Source organism: Lutra lutra, chromosome 7 (genome assembly GCF_902655055.1).
Source record: "Lutra lutra chromosome 7, mLutLut1.2, whole genome shotgun sequence".
Lineage (NCBI taxonomy): Eukaryota > Metazoa > Chordata > Mammalia > Carnivora > Mustelidae > Lutra > Lutra lutra.
The window spans coordinates 133,577,439-133,594,378 of NC_062284.1; the positions used below are offsets into that span (position 1 = coordinate 133,577,439).

Genomic DNA, 16,940 nt, shown 5'->3' on the forward strand with positions numbered 1-16,940 from the left:
GAAAAGTAGAGTTTGAATGTAGATACTCAAGGCATTTTATAGAGGGTCTACTTTGTGAAGGGATCTGTTACAAGTATCAGGAGTACAAAACTGCTTAAGACCTAGTCTTTGTCCTCCATAAAGAAGACAGCCAGTACAGGGTAATGGCTCCAGTAACAAAAGATACTGAAAGAGTAATCTTGGAAGCTTCTAACTTGGCTTGGCTTGGCTTGGGGAAGGCTTCAAAAAAGGGTGTGATTTTTGATGTTTGAGTAGATATCATTTAAAAAATTCCTTTGATAAACACAAAAATCTCATTCTACTTTCATGTTTAATGACATTTCAAAATAAACTACTTCTAAAAGCAAATCAAAGCAATGATAACTTTAGAATGTTTTTTCAAACCACATTTGCCCTTTATCCCAATTTCTAATGTGTTCTCGAAGGAGAGGCTTGTTTTAGCACTTAAAAATTTTCTTTCTTTTCTTTTCTTTTTCTTTTTTAAGATTTTATTTATTTGTCAGAGAGAGAGAGAGGGCACAAACAGGGGGAGCAGCAGGCCCACGGAGAAGCAGGCTCCCCACTGAGAAAGGAGCCCAGTGCGGCACTTGGTCTCAGGTTCATGACCTGAGCTGAACCTACTGAGCTACCCAGGTGTCCCAGAACTTCATAATTTTCAAAGCTACATTGTAAGCCATAGGAGATGTGCCATAATTTATTCAACCACTTCCCCCCCCACTTTTTTTTTTTTTTTAAGCATTTAAGCTTATAATTTTTACGGTTATAAATGGTGCTACGGTGAATGTTTTTTCACATTCATTTTTGTATACTTATATTATGCTCTTAGTATAATTCCTAGAAATAGAATTGGTGGACCCAATATTTGTATTATGGGTTTATATTCCTCCTCCTCTTTTTTTTTTTTTTAAGATTTTATTTATTTATTTGACAGAGATCACAAGTAGGCAGAGAGGCAGGCAGAGAGAGAGAGAGAGGAGGAAGAAGGCTTTCTGCAGAGTAGAGAGCCCAATGCGGGGCTCGATCCCAGGACCCCACTGAGCCACCCAGGTGCCCCTATATTCCTCCTCTTATCACATGTCATTGTCATTTGCCTTTTTTGTTTGTTTTTAAAATACCTTCACATGTTATGCCTTTATAACATGAGTTATGTTTTATGGGTTTTCATAATTTGGTTTTCATTTTTGTTGGTAAGTAGATAAAACGTAGTTAATTTCTGGTCATTTTTGGCATGTAAGCCTATAAATGAAGGTGATACACATAAGCAGTGTGTCTCTGTTAATATAGTGACCCAGTCGTTAAGCATCTGCCTTTGGCTCGGGTTATGATCGCACAGTCCCGGGATTGAGCCCCACATCAGGCTCCCTGCTCAGCAGAGTCTGTTTCTTCCTCTCCCTTTGCCCTTACCCCTGCTTATGTGTATGCATGCACCTTCCCCCACAAGTGAACAAATAAATTGTTTTTTAAAGATTTTATTTGTTCATTTGACAGAGAGAGAGCACAAACAGGGGCAGTAGCAGGCAGAGGGAGAGGGAGAAGCAGGTTCCCCACAGAGCAGGGGGAGCCTGATGTGGGACTCAATCCCAGGAACCCGAGATCACGACCTGAGCCCAAGGGAGGAGCTTAAGCAACTGAGCCACCCAGGCACCCTGAATAAATAAATTCTTAAAAAGAAAGAAGGAAAGAGAGGAAAAGAGAAAGAAAGAGAGGGAGGGAGGAGAGGAAGGGAGGGAGGATAAATTCTGTATAAATCACTTGTTCTAGTAATCTTCTACCAAATTTTCTTCTTCTGTAATATAATCATTGAAAGTCTCATTTCTGACTTAAAAAATATTTCTTCACAAGGAAATTATATCTTATAAGGGAGAGGTTTTCCAGAATTTTAGTTTTTTTTTTTTTTTTTAAAGATTTTATTTATTTATTTGACAGAGAGAGATCACAAGTAGGCAGAGAGAGAGGAAGGGAAGCAGGCTTCCTGCCGAGCAGAGAGCCCGATGCGGGACTCGATCCCAGGACCCTGAGATCATGACCTGAGCCGAAGGCAGCGGTTTAACTCACTGAGCCACCCAGGCACCCCAGAATTTTAGTTTTTATGGTAAGGTTGCTTCTATTAGAATTCTTAAAACATCTGATAGATTGGGTGTCCTTTATTACCTTTTCTTTGATTTATAATCTCACTGGTTAGCATTGGGTTGAGTACATATTAGAGTCTCAACAAAATCTTTGTGGGTTGTGAGGGCCTTTAAAATCTTTAGACTTCCTAACATAGAAAAAAGTTTGAATTGGAATTTTTCTTTCTGTTTCATTTTCTTTTCTGTCAGAATTTCCTGGTGGTATTCAGTTAGGACTCAGTCAGCCTGTTCTTTCCTTAGGAGTTATTCAGAATCTTTTTTCCTTTGTGGTATGCGCTTACTAGGCAGAGTAGCCACGGTATTCTAGTAAGAAAACCTATTGCCAAAACACCCACTACAGCAGAAAACTGACCTACTTAATGGTAACAAGTTGAAAAAAAAAAAAAAATCTATGGAATTGTACCAGCATTGGATCAACTTCTTTTCTTCTCTTGTGGTGGATGGGGTGGGGGTCGATAGACAAGAGGGTAAGAAAGGATGGTGAACTGCTGCAGGGAAGTAAGTAATGTGGTAAGTGAATATTTAATTACCTGAAATTGTTTGATTAAAAGCTATTCATCTGGTACAATTTGGAGGCCTCTAAAATGCAGCAGTTCTTCTTAAATCACTTTAAACTTTAAAAACAGGGGCGCCTGGGTGGCTCAGTGGGTTAAGCCGCTGCCTTCGGCTCAGGTCATGATCTCAGGGTCCTGGGATCGAGTCCTGCATCGGGCTCTCTGCTCAGCAGGGAGCCTGCTTCCCTCTCTCTCTCTCTCTCTCTGCCTGCCTCTCTGTCTGCTTGTGATCTCTCTCTGTCAAATAAATAAATAAAATCTTTAAAAAAAAAAAAACTTTAAAAACAAAAAACAAAAAACCAGGGGCACCTGGGTGGCTCAGTTGGTTAAGTGTCTGCCTTCAGCTCAGATCATGATCCCAAGGTCCTGGGGTCAAGCCTCATGTTGTGCTCCCTCTCCCTCTCTTCTTCCCCGCTGCTCATACTCTTTCCCCCTCTGTCTCTCAAATAAATAATCTTTAAAAAATGTTTTTTCAGTTTTATCAATGTAATACATTTGGGATTTTATAGATATTGAAACAAAAAAAGAATGTTTGGAATTTTTATTTGTAGCAAGTGACTATGGGCCTTAACTTTATCAAACTAATTTTTTCCATTGTTACCCAATCTAATTTTTACTACTCTCAGTATCACTAGCATCCTAATTTTAGAGCTGTGTCGTCCAGTACAGAAACCACTAGCATATGTGGCTACTTAAATTAATTAAAAGGGAGTAAAATAAAGACACTAATTCTTCTCTCAAACTGGCCACATTTCAAGGGCTTACTTGCCAAATGTGGCTAGTAATACCATATTGGGTAGCATAGATACAGAACATTTTCATCATTGAAAAAAGTTCTGTTGGATAGGATTGTTCTAAAGGCTGCCACATTCTGTCATGCTTTCAGGGTTTCCCAGCCTTGGCACTGTTGACATTTTGGACCAGATAATTTTTTGTTTTGGAGGCCTTGTAGGATGTTTTGCAACATCCTTGGCCTCTAGTCACTAGACGTCAGTAACATTCACCCAGTTTTGACAATCAAAAATGTTTCCAGATATTACCAAAAGTCCCCTGGGGAATAAAATCAACCTTATTTGAGAACCACTGATCCACTTGCATGTATTAGTTCTGTACTCAGCTAGTTTTTGCTTCACAAAAAGCTTAGTGGCTTAAATAAATAATTTAATAGCTCGTGACTCTGGATTGTTAGTTTGGCTAGGGCTATATTGATCTCTCTGGTCTGTTGGTGGTCTGGCTGGGCCAAAGAGCCTCACTTACATGTTGGCAAGCTTTTGTCCAGGGTAGGATTGGGAAATTTGTTCTCCATATGGCCTTTCCAAGAGGCAGATTCATTCAGGTGTTGGCTTAAAGTTCTAAGAGTACAGGAGAGGACAAAGTCCAATATGCAAGCACTTTTCCAGTCTCCGCTGTGTTGACACCCATTGGCCAAAGCAAGTCATATGGCCGAGTCCACATGCAAGAGGGAAAGAAATAGATTCCACCTCCCAATAGGAAGAGTAGTAAAGTCATGTTATAGAGGAGTGTGCAAAAGGAATGAAGGAATTATTGTGGGTATTTTTGCAAAAAGTTTACTGCTGTTATTTTTGGATAACACAAGGGCCTTATTGACTTTCATTATATTTATCATTTTTGTCTTGTTTGTTTTTGCTTTTATCATTTAGCCTTTTGGCTAAGATCAAATGTTTGTTTTTGCTTTGTTTTTATTTTATTGTTTTAAATCCATAATTGTTTAACTTTACTCACGTGTTTGCTCTTTTGCGTATTCTTGATTCTTTCCTATGTTATCATGCTTCCATCTGAGGTTATTTCCTTACTTCATAGATAATTCCTTTTAGTGTGAATCTGCTGGTAGTGAATGTTCTGTTTTTGTCTGAAAGCATTTTTATTTTGCCTTCATTTTTGAAGGTTTTTTTTTTTTTAAGATTTTATTTATTTATATGACAGGGTGATAGAGAGCACAAGTAGGCAGAGCAGCAGGGAGAGGGAGAAGGAGAAGCAGACTCTCCGCTGAGCAGGGAGCCCGATGTGGGGGTTGATCCAAGGGCCCAGCGATCATGACCTGAGCCAAAGGCAGATGCTTAACCCACTGAGCCACCCTGGCACCCCAGGGATTTTTTTTCTAAAATTTTAGAGAACAGAGAAATTTTAATTTTAGAGAACAGAGAAATTTTAATTTTTCCCACTTTCTTATTAAACTCTTCTTTAAAAAAAAAAGATTTTATTTATTTATTTGAGAGAGAGAGAGAGGGCACAGAGGAAAAGGGAGCAGCAGACTCCCTCCTGAGCAGAGAGTCCAATGCAGGGCTCAATCCCCCGGGCCTTGAGATCATGACCTGAGTGGAAGGCAGACACCTAACCAGCTGAGCCCCCAGGCCCCCAGGAGTATTTTCATTCTCCTTTCCTCAGAGAATTTTATCCAAATGTAATATTCTTACACTTAAACATATTTTTAAAAATTCCAGTATAGTCAAGATGCAGTGTTATATTTGTTTCAGTTTTACAACATAGTGATTCAACAGTCTATAGTAAGAGTACTCTTTTTTTTTTTTTTTTAGATTATTTATTTATTTATTTATTTGACAGAGAGAGATCACAAGTAGACAGAGAGGCAGGCAGAGAGAGGGAGGGAAGCAGGCTCCCTGCCGAGCAGAGAGCCCGATGCGGGACTCGATCCCAGGGCCCTGAGATCATGACCTGAGCCGAAGGCAGCGGCCTAACCCACTGAGCCACCCAGGTGCCCAAGAGTACTCTTTAAAAAAAAAAAAAAGATTTTATTTACTTATTTGACAGAGAGAGAGAGAGAGATCACAAGGAGGCAGAGAGGCAGGCGGGGCTGAGGGGTGGGGGGGAATCAGGCTCCCTGCTGAGCAGAGAGCCCGATGCGGGGCTCGATTCCAGGACCCTGAGATCATGACCCAAACCAAAGGCAGAGGCTTAACCCACTGAGCCACCCAGGTGCCCCCACAGTAAGAGTACTCTTAATCCCCTTCATGTATTTTACCCATCCTCCCTTCTGATAACCATCCATTTGTTTCTCTGTAGTTAAGAGTCTGTTTTGTTGTTTGTTTGTTTGTCTCTTTGTTGGTTTCTGTTGTTTCTTAAATTCCAAATATGAGTGAAATCATATGGTATTTGTTATTCTCTGACTGACTTACCTCACTTAGCATTATAACCTGATGTTGGGTGATGTTGAGAACCTTTTCATGTTTTTGTTGGCCATCTGTGTGTCTTTGGAGAAATGTCTCTTCATGACTTCTGCACAATTTTAAATTGGATTATTTGCTTTTTGGGTGTTGAGTTGTATATATTCTTTATATATTTTGGATACTAATCCTTCATTAGATATGTCATTTCCAAGTATCTTCTCTGATTTGGGAAGTTGTCTTTTAGTTTTGTTGATTGTTTCTTTTGCTGTGTAGAAGTTTTTATTTTGATGTAGTCCCAATAGTTTATTTTTTTAAAAATTTTTGAAAAGACTTTATTTGAGAGAGAGAGAGTGAGCATGAGCAGGGGGCAGGGCAGAGGGAGAGCAAACTCCCTGCTAAGCAGGGAGCCTGACACAGGGCTCCATTCCAGGACCCTGGGATCATGACCTGAGTGGGAGGCAGGTCTTAACTGACTGAGTCACCCAAGCACCCCCCAGTAATTTATTTTTGCCTTTGTTTCCCTTGGCTCAGGAGATGTATAAAAAAAAAATGTTGCTACATCCAATGTCAGAGAAATTGCTGCCTGTGTTCTCTTCTAGGATTTTTATGGTTTCAGGTGTCACATTAGGTCCTTAATCCATTTTGAGTTTATTTTTGTGTATGGTGTGAAAAAGTGGTCCAGTTTCATTCTTTTGCTTGTAGTTGTCCAGTTTTCCCACTGCCATTTGTTGAAGAGACTGTCCTTCCTTTGGATGTTCCTGCTTTGTCAAAGATTATTTGATCATATAATTGTGGATTTATTTCTGGGTTTTCTGTTCTGTTGTATTGATCTGTGTGTCTTCTTTTGTGCCAATACCATACTGTTGTGATTACCACAGCTTTTTAATATAACTTGAAGTCTAGAATTGTGATTCCTCCAGTTTTGTTCTTCCTCTTCAAGACTGCTTTGGCTGTTCTGGGTCTTTTGTGGTTCCATACAAATTTTAGGATTATTTGTTCTAGTTCTGTGAAAAATGCTGTTGGTATTTTGATAGGGATTGCATCAAATCTGTAGGTTGCTTTGAGTAGTATGGCCATTTTTCTTTAAAACTTTATTTTTATGTAATCTCTACACCCAACAATGGAGCTCCAACTCAGAACCCTGAGATTAAGAATTGCATGCTCTACTGAGTGAGCCAGCCAGATACCCCAGATAATATGGCCATTTTAACAATATTTGTTCTTCTAATGCATGAGCATGGAATATCTTTCCATTGGATTATGTCATCTTCAGTTTCTTTCGTCAGTATATTAAAAGTTTTCAGAGTACCGATCTTTCACCTCCTTGGTTAACTTATTCCTAGGTATTTTATTATTTTTGGTATAATTCTAAATGGGACTGTTTTCTTATTCTCTCTGCTGCTTCATTATTAGTGTATAGATATGCAAAGGACTTCTGTATATTGATTCTGTATCCCATTACCTTACCAAATTCATTTATCAGTTCTAATAGTCTTTTGGTGGAATCTTTATGGTTTTCTATACATAGAATCATGTCATCTGCAAAGAGTGAAAGTTTTACTTCTTCCTTACCAATGTGGATGCCTTTTATTTCTTCTTGGCTCATTGTTGTGGCTGGGACTTCCAATACTATGTTGAATAAAAGTGGTGAGAGTGGACATCCTTGTCTTGTTCCTGATCTTATGGGAAAAGCTCTCAGTTTTTCACCATAGAGTATGATGCCAGATCTGGGTTTTAGCATATATGGCCTCTTATATGCTGAGGTGTGTTCCCTCTAAACCTGCTTTATTGAGGGTTTTTGTCATGAATGGATGTTGTGCTTTGTCAAATGCTTTTTCTGCATCTATTGAAATGATCATAGTTTTTTTTTACCCTTTCTCTTGTTGATGTGAAGTATCATGTTGATTGATTTGTGGATATTGAAGCACCCTGCATCCCAGGAATAAATCCCACTTGATCATGGTGAATGATTTTTTTTTTCATGTATTGTTGGATTTGGTTGGATTTTTTTCATGTGTCATTAGATTTGCTAAACTTTGTTGAGGTATATTGGGTCTGTGTTCATGAGAGACATTGGCCTGTAGTTTTCTTCTTTTTGTAGTGCCTTTATCAGGTTTTGGTATCAGAGTAATGCTGGCTTCATAGAATGAATTTGGAAGCTTTCTGAAGGATATTTTTATTGGGCATAGAATTTCAGCTTGGCAGTTATTTTCTTACAGCATTTTAAATATATCACATTGGTACATAAACAGTGAATCTTGGAACACTGAAAAAATAAAATAAAATCAATCAGTCAGTCAAACAGTATATCCCATTGTCTTCTGATTCCTTTGTTGTTGTTGTTGTTATTAGAGAAGCGGTATCTTTGGTTTTCATCAGTTTTAAATAATTCTTCCAGGTGATTTTCTTTGTGTTTAAGTTCCTTGAATTCCATAGACCCTTTTGAATCTGTAGCTTCCTATCTTTCATTAGGTTTGGAATATATTTAAAATATTTTTTCTGAAAGGAAAAAAATGAAACAAAATGGGATTGGGACAGAGACAAACCATAAAAGACTCTTAATCTCACAAAAGAAATTGAGGGTTGCTGGGGGTGGGGGTAGGGAGAGGGTGGTTGGGTTATGGACATTGGGGAAGGTATGTGCTGTGGTGAGTGCTGTGAAATGTGTAAGCCTGATGATTCATAGACCTGTATCCCTGGGGCAAATAATACATTATATATTAATAAAAATAATTTAAAAAAATAAAATATTGTTTCTATCCCACTTTTTCACTTACTCCTGCTGGGATTCAGGAGAGCTGTATGTTACATCTTTCTCTGCATCCTGTGTGTCTCTAGTGTGCTTTTCTCTATTTTCCATCTCTTTTTGTTTTTGTCCTTCATGTGGGTATTTTCTGTTGACTGATTTCTATTAAGGTTTTTCTTTTTTAACATCTTATTTATTTGACACAGAGAGAGCAAGTGTGCACAAGCAGGAGGAACGGCAGGCAGGGGGAGAAGCAGGCTCCCCATAGAACAGAGAATGTGACGTGGGGCCTGATCGCAGGAGCCTAGGATCATGACCTGAGCCGAAGGCAGATCCTTAACCAGCTGAGCCACCAGGCACCCCTACTGACAGTTTTCTAGTTTAGTGTCTAATCTGCTATTATAAGCATCTGTTTTTCTATTAATTTTATATTTACATATTTTTTTAGTTCTAAAATTTCAATTATTTTTTGTTTTTATAGGTTTCTGTTGTCTGGTGAAATTCTCATCTTGTCATCTATTTTCTCAAAGATTTTAATCACTTTTATTTATTTTTTAATGCTTTTATCCATTTATTTGAGAGAGAGAGCTGATGGGGGGGGGAGGGCAAAGGGAGAGGGCAAAAGATTCCCCGATGAGCAGGGGGCTTGATGTGGAGATCATGACCCAAGCTGAAGGCAGATGCTTAACCAACTGAGCCACCCAGGTGCTCCTAATCACAGGTATTTTAAAGTCTGTGTCTGATAATTAAACTATCTGGATTCCCTTTTGATCTTTTCTTAATGTCTGCTTTTTCTCTTGGCTCTCAGTCATTTGGTCCTTCTCCTGGCATTCCTGATAATTTTTAAAATGAATTATCAGACAGCGTATATTAAAAATGATAGAGGATCTTGATGATGATAATGTTCTCTAGAGAGGATTTAATTTTCTTGTAGTGGTAGTTAAAAGTAGGAGCAAATGACCTTGATTCAGTACAGGCTTGAGATGACTTGAGGCTTTGTTTTAGACTTCCTAAGGGCTGCTTTAAGTCCAGTTTCCCCTTACTCTGAGAGTTTTGTCCTTCAGAGGTATCAAATGGAATCCTGGGGTATTTGCCAGAGCTTGTCCTTCTTGGCAGGCTCTGAAGTATAATTTTTTTTCCCAACACTGTGAGCTACCCAAAGTTCTGCTTACCTTTTTTTGCTTTAAAATAGGCTTCTTTTCCTTTTTTTGGCCTCTTGCTTCTCGCACAGGTTAGGATTCAATAAATACCCTAGGGGCAAATGCAGTACAGAATGTCCAGCCTCATTTCTCTCTGGTTGCCCTTTCTGTGGAATTTCAACCCCTCAAATCCTGCTGTCTTGATAAGCCCTGAGCTCTAATTTCTGTCTTTGCAACTCTGTGAGACTGCCAACAGGTCTAGTAAGCAGCTAGTTGCCTCAAGAGGAAAAAGTAATGGAGAACGGCAGGCTTAACTCTGCATCTCCTTTTTCTTTGGTGTTTTGGCTTCTAACATCCTGCCTTCTAACAAACCTTTCTGGGTTTTTATTTTTTGTTTTTTAATCCCATTTTGTTTTTCTTGCCAGGAGAATTGGTCAGATACAATTCACTGTATAATAATTTGTAATGAATGTCTATTATTAAATAATGTATTATAGAATAACTTATAATAATAAAGCAGTATTAAACAATTTTAAACATACATTGATCATTGCAAAAGAGGGCATGAACTTGAACTTGACAAGAGGGCATGAACTTGAAAAATGAATTTGACAGTTGAGGACCCTGCCCTCATGTAGCTTTTATTTTTGCCGAGAAGAGAGGTATTAACTACACCTTTATTTATATTGTGTTAAACTGTAAAAGAGAAGTACAGGTTGTTACCTGCTTATTATAGAGATTCAGTTCGGGTGAGGGAGGTGGTGGTCAAGGACAGTTACCTGGAGGAATAATATTTGAGCAGAGCTGTGAAGGATGAGTAGAATTAACTTAGGGGAAAGTAAGATGTTTAAACTATGGATTAAAGAGACTTTAAGATGAAAAAGGGCATAGTGGGTTTAAGGTATCGAAGAAGGCGAGTGTACTTGGACTGATAGGCAAGCACAAAATTATACCGAGCTCTTTATAAACCTTATTAAGTATTTTTTAATGTTTTTCCCCATTTTTTTCTATTCTGATGTGTTACTTGTTTGACTCTAATTCATCCTCTGTCCCTAGACAGAATTACTTATTTTAGTTATTTATGCAGTACAAATATATTAGGTGTCTTTTGCAAACAAGGTCCTAAATGAGATACTGATGTTGATTAAAGACAACATGGAACATTGGCTCTAGAGTCAGACAAACCTGAGCTAAAATGTTACCCTACTAATTAGCTATATAATTTTGCATCAGTTATTTAATATTTCTGAACCCGAATTTTCTCATGTGCTAAATACTAGTGGAAGTGATAATAGAAGGATTAAATGAGCTAACTGATAAATTTGCTCAATAAATGGTGGCTCTTTTTACTATTAAACAACTATAAACCATGAATTCTGCTTTCAAGTTGCCTAAATTCTATAGGACATGACATACATCAATAGTTATAATATGTAAAGGGCAGTAAATGATATAAGAACTAAAAAAGCAGTGGAGTTACTACTTCCAGACTTGAATATTAGGACTATTTAAAGATGAATGTAATGTATGGTAGACTTGGAGCTAGCTGTTTTCAAAAGTAAATTTGATATATTGCTATCTTATTCATAAATGCTTACATTTTATTTTTATTTATGTATTTATTTATTTTAAAGATTTTATTTATTTATTTGACAGGGAGAGAGATAGTGAGAGAGGGAATACAAGCCAGAGGGAGAGGCTAAGGGAGAAACAGGCTCCCCACTGAGCTGCGAGCCCAATGCAGGGCTCCATCCCAGGACTCTGGGATCATGACCAGAGTGGAAGGCAGACACTTAACGACTGAGCCACCCAGGCGCCCCAAACGTTTACATTTTATCAAGCTAAACAACCACACTCCTGATTTCTTTCCTCACAATATCTTGTGAAACCGTATGAAGCAGTTGGCTTCCTTTCTGACCTCTTTTCTTATTCTCCCTTTACTTAGGAAGCTATAGCTTCATCATTGACTTTCTATTCCTCTGACACACTAGGTATAGTTTTGCCTCAGTACTTGTGCACTTGGTGTTCCTTTGACCCAGAGTGCTTTCTTCCACCTGTCTACTTGGGTTTTCCCTGTCACTACCTAATACAGATCTGTCTGCTCAAATATGACCTAAATAGCAAAGAGGGAATTACCTCTTTATTTAAAAGAATGTGTCCTCTTTTTCACCTACCCCATCACTTTCCTTCCTGTTACCCCAATTTTCTTCATATACAACATATTATATATTTGTTTCTTTATTATTTTTTCAGTCTCCCCAAACAAAATACACCCAACAGGAGGGTAGAGACTTCGGTTCGTTCTCGGTCTTATCTCCATAGTCTAGAAGAGTATCTGTCTTATAATTGCTTCTCCATACATAATTTTTTGAATAAATGAACACGTGTTTTCTGATTCAAATCACAATGGTTTTTTAAAAAACATTTATTTATTTATTTATTTATTTATTTATTTTAGAGAGAAGGAGCAGGGGGTATGAGTGGCAGAGGGAGAGAGAGTCTTAACCAGACGCCATACTGAGCTTGGCATCTGACATGGGCGCCATTTTGTCTGGTAGGCAGTCGGTCTTTTGAGACATTTTTTGGGTAAGATTTAGAAATGTGGGTTGTTTGATACTTCAGGTAGGTGAGTTAATAACAGGGTAATATGCAGTGTATAAAGGGCAAACATATGATTCCATTACCTACTTGATCCTGGAGAGAAGTTTTTTTTGGCCTATTATAAGTACTTATTTGGATCTGACCACTTTTTTTTTAAACTACTTTTAAGAGCATTTCTACATTATAGCAAAATTAAGCAGAAAGTACAGAGTACATATTCCCTCTGCCCCCCACATATGCACAACCTCCCTGACTATTAACATAGGCCACTGGAGTGGTACATTTGTTACAGTCAATGAACTTATGGTGACATATTATTAATACCCAAAGTCCACAGTTTTTGCTAGGGTTCACTCTTTGTGTTACATATTCTGTGAGTTTTGACAAATATATGATGACCTCTAGCTAACATAACAATATTATACAGAATAGTTTCAATGTCCTAAAATCTGTGTTCTGTCTGTATGTCTTTCAAAACCCTCTAGCCTTTGGCAGCCAACCACTGGCAGTCTTTTTACTGTCTCTAAAGTTTTGCTTTTTCCAGAATGCCATAGAGTGGGAATCATACAATATGTAGCCTTTTCTCTTAAAGTTTTCCATGTGTCTTTTCTTTTGGTAGCTCTTTTCTTTTTAGTGCTAAATATTATTCCATTCTCTAGATGTGTCACAGTTTATTCATTTACCTACTGAAGGACTTCTTGGTTGCTTTCAAGTTTTGGCAGTTATAAATTAAGCTGATACAAATAACCATGTGCAGGTTTTCTGTGGATGCAAGTATTCAACTCCTTTGGATAAATACCAAGGAAGAAGATTGCTGGATCATATGGTAAGAGTATGTTTAGTTTTTAAGGAACTGCCCAACTGTCTTTCAGAGTGGTGGTACCATTTTGCATTCTCATCAAGAAAAAGTGAAAGTTACTGTTGCTCCACATCCTTGCCAGAATTTGGTGTTGTCAGTGTTCTGGATTTTGGGCATTCTAATAATAGGTGTGTAGTAGTGTCTTATTTGTGATTTGTGGTTCCTGAATGACATATGATGTTGAACATCTTTTTATATCTTGATTTGCCACCTGTATATCTTTGTTGAGATATCTGTCAAGTCTTTTACCCACTTTTAAATCAAGTTGTTTTCTTATTCCTAAGTATTAAGAGTTCTTTGTATATTTAGATAATAGACCTTTATCAGATGTGTCTTTTGCAAATATTTTCTTCCATTCTGTGGCTTGTGTTCTCATTCTCTTGACAGTGCCTTATGCTGAGTAGTTTTAATTTTAATTTTAAGGAAGTCCAGCTCCTCAGTTATTTCTTTCACAGATCATCCCTTTGGTCTTGCATTTAAAAAGTCATTATTATGCCTAAGTTATCTAGGTTTCTTCCTGTTTTTTTCTAGTAATTTCATAGTTTTGCATTTTATAGTTAGGATCCATTTTGAGTTTATAGTTTATAAACTATAGTTATAGTTTATATATAGTATATAGCTTATAGTTAGGATCCATTTTGAGTTAATTTTTGGAGAAGGGTGTAAAGTCTATTTCTAAATTTTTTTTTCTAGTTGTCCTAGTATCATTTGTTAAAAAAGACTATTTTCACCATTGTATCACCTTTCTGTTTTATATGAAAGATCAGTTAACTGTATGTGTGCTTTAAATTTTATTTTTATTACTTTTAAATATTTTTATTTGATTATAGTTGACATGGGCTTTAAATTTTTAATAAGTTTATCATATCCACAAAATAATTTGCTGGAATTTTGATTGGAATTGTATTGAATTTATAGCTCAGGTAAGGAAGAATCAATATATTGACAATCTTCCCATCCATGAACATGGAATATTTTTACATTAATTTAGTTTATCTTTAATTTTATTCATCAGAGTTTTATAGTTTTCCATATATATATATATATATATATATATATATATATAAAATACATATTTTGTTAAGTTGCCCTAAATTATATCTAAGTGTTTAATTTTTTAAGGTAGTCATATAAATTTGTTGTTTTAAATTTCAAATTCCACTTGTTCATTGCTGGTTTATAGGAGATTGATTGACTTTTGCGTATTAACCTTGTATGCTGCAGCATTGCTGTAATTGCTTATTAGTTCCATAAGTTCTTTTTTTTTTTATTCTTTTGGATTTTCTGCTTATATGATCATGTCATCTGTGAACAAAGACAGTTTTATTTCTTCCTTCCTAGTATGTATACATTTTATTTCCTTTTCTTGTCTTTTTTCATTAACCTGGGCTTCCAATATAATGTTAAAAAGGAGTGGTAAGAGGAGACATCTTTGCCACGTTCTTGATCTTACCAGGAGGTCTTCTAGGTTCTCACCATTCAGTACACTGTTAGCTGTAGGTTTTTGTGGATTGAGAAATTCCCCTGTATTCCTAATTTGCTGAAGAGTTTTTATCATGGATGAATTTGCATATGTCAGATGCTTTTTCTGTATCTATTGATATGATCATGTGATTTTTCTTTTTTAACTTGTTAGTTTGATAATTACATTAAGTGATTTTTGAATGTTGAATCAGCCTTGCATTCCTGAGATAAATCCCACTTGGTCGTGGTGTATAATTTTATTTTATACATTGTCGGGTTCAGTTTGCTAATATTTTTCATCACATTTCTATTAATAATTGGCTCCCTCATAACATGCTGATCAAATATTCAGTTAAAGCTTTGAAAAATAGGGTATATGTTGGATGACAGAATTGAAAAACAATTTTTTTCCTCTATGGGCCAAATTGGCTAAATCTATGATGTAGAATTTAAAGCACCTTATATAAAGATATTTTGAGAATCAATTTAATGTGCACAGGTAATGGCACAAACTATCTGAGTTATAATCCCAGCTTTCCCATTTGTACACTGTGTAACCTTGAGCCAATTATTTACCCTGTCCATGTCTTGGATTGATTCTTCATTCAAGTTAATGTAGTTTAAAGGTCTAAAAGAGTGGTTACCAGCCTTGATACTGCCTATACTATTTCCCAGCAAATTAGTTGAAGAAAAATTAAAATTTAATATTTCTGAGTTTGTCAGAGTCTAGGAGAAATATTCAGTTATTTACAAAGTAGAGGAGCTGGATTGAGGAAACCAACCAAAACATTCCTGGATTTTGGCATAAGGTCCTGAGAAAGAAGGAGGGAAAAAGTTTCGTGTCTTTCTGATGGCCTCTCCCTGACCTGTAGACAAAGGGTTACTGCTGAGTGGAAAATTGGGCTGCTCTTCTTCTCTTCTAGTGACTTTCAGACTTAAAGAATTATTTATATAAAAGAAAGGTTTCCTTTCTCAGACCTAAACTGAACACCCTAATAGTGGGAACTATGTTCCTTTTCCCCCTTCCTGATATTTAATGCCTTTATCTTACTGAAATTTTTCCCATAACTTTTACCTTTTAACTAATGATATAATTTACTTATTAGAATTAAAGTCCCACAAAAGCTTTTTTCACTGAAGCACCTAGAGCATTGCCTGGGACAGCATAGATACTCAGTAAATATTTGCTAAGTGAGCTGAATGAGCAAAATCTCAGTACAAGCACAGCAGCTCTAATAAGCCAGGACAAGGACTTAGAGTTCTGTCCATTGGCTCCTGTCCTCTTCCACTCTGTGGAGTTTCTGTAAGTATCACAGATTAAAAACTATTTTACAGGTAATGATCTGTGTAAGATTGCTGGAGTAGGGTTCACCCATTTTATTTTATCTTTCTTTCAATATCTAGAAACAGTAATTCCCAGAAACCAGCTGGGTCTGAGTGGGTGATGATGGATACCTGGAGTTGGCCACAGAAGGGCTCATTTCTTATGGGAAATATACTTCCCAAACTATCAAGCTCTATTATTACAAGCTCTGGTTGAGAGAGAATGGCTGGTAGCAGTGTATATACCATCAGTTTAGAACATCAGAGAACATTATCATGCTGATGTTGTAGATACTTAAAAGTGGAAAATACAATCAAGGTGAAGATAAAATCTAAAATATAAACAGAAAACAAATGAACCTGTGTTTCAAATGAATAATGTAACCACACTGAAGATAACCCAGGTAACTTTGGGGCATAGTATATATTTTCAGACTCAAGATAAAAAGAACTATAAACACATAACCCTAGTTTGTAGGCAGGTATTTTGTGATGGTATAAATTGACAATTTTAAAACTATTTTCTTTCTTTCTTTACTCTTTTCTATCTAAGATTGAGTAAATAACTTAATGGGGCAGAAGGGAAAGTTCTTCCTTAAAATTGCAAATAAATGTAGAACTCTTGGAATTAGAAAATGACCACTTCAGAATGATTTAAATAGTGCTTTCACATAAGAATAATTTGCAGGTACCAAGCTACTGGGTGAAAGTTTGATGAGGAGTATGATATTTACATAGCCTTGATAATTTACAAAATAGTATCTTATTACAAAGAGAAAACAGTAACTTTACAGTGGAAAAATTTGTGGGGATACTTTTAACCAAGTAATCAAAGTTAGCATCACTGATAATAGAGCACACTAACCTCTTGTAGCTTTGGATAGGTGTGCGAAGGACCATTGTTACTTTGTGACATTCCTGTAAAAAATGCATAACTTGAATTTAAAAATGAGAGATCATCAAACAAACGTAAGTTGAG

The 16,940-nt window shown here is 36.7% G+C and overlaps 1 protein-coding gene across 7 annotated transcripts in view; it reads left to right on the forward strand.

Annotated features, from left to right (window-relative positions):
- NUMB (NUMB endocytic adaptor protein) overlaps nt 1-16,940 on the forward strand; it is a 192,215-nt gene that overhangs the window by 60,127 nt on the left and 115,148 nt on the right. Inside the window, exon 2 of one of the 7 annotated variants that reach the window (XM_047739256.1) lies at nt 13,073-13,141. The exons of the other annotated variants lie outside the window; for them this stretch is intronic. The gene's annotated coding sequence lies outside the window, so the exon portion shown is untranslated. The remainder of the gene's footprint in view (nt 1-13,072; nt 13,142-16,940) is intronic. 7 annotated transcript variants of the gene reach the window in all.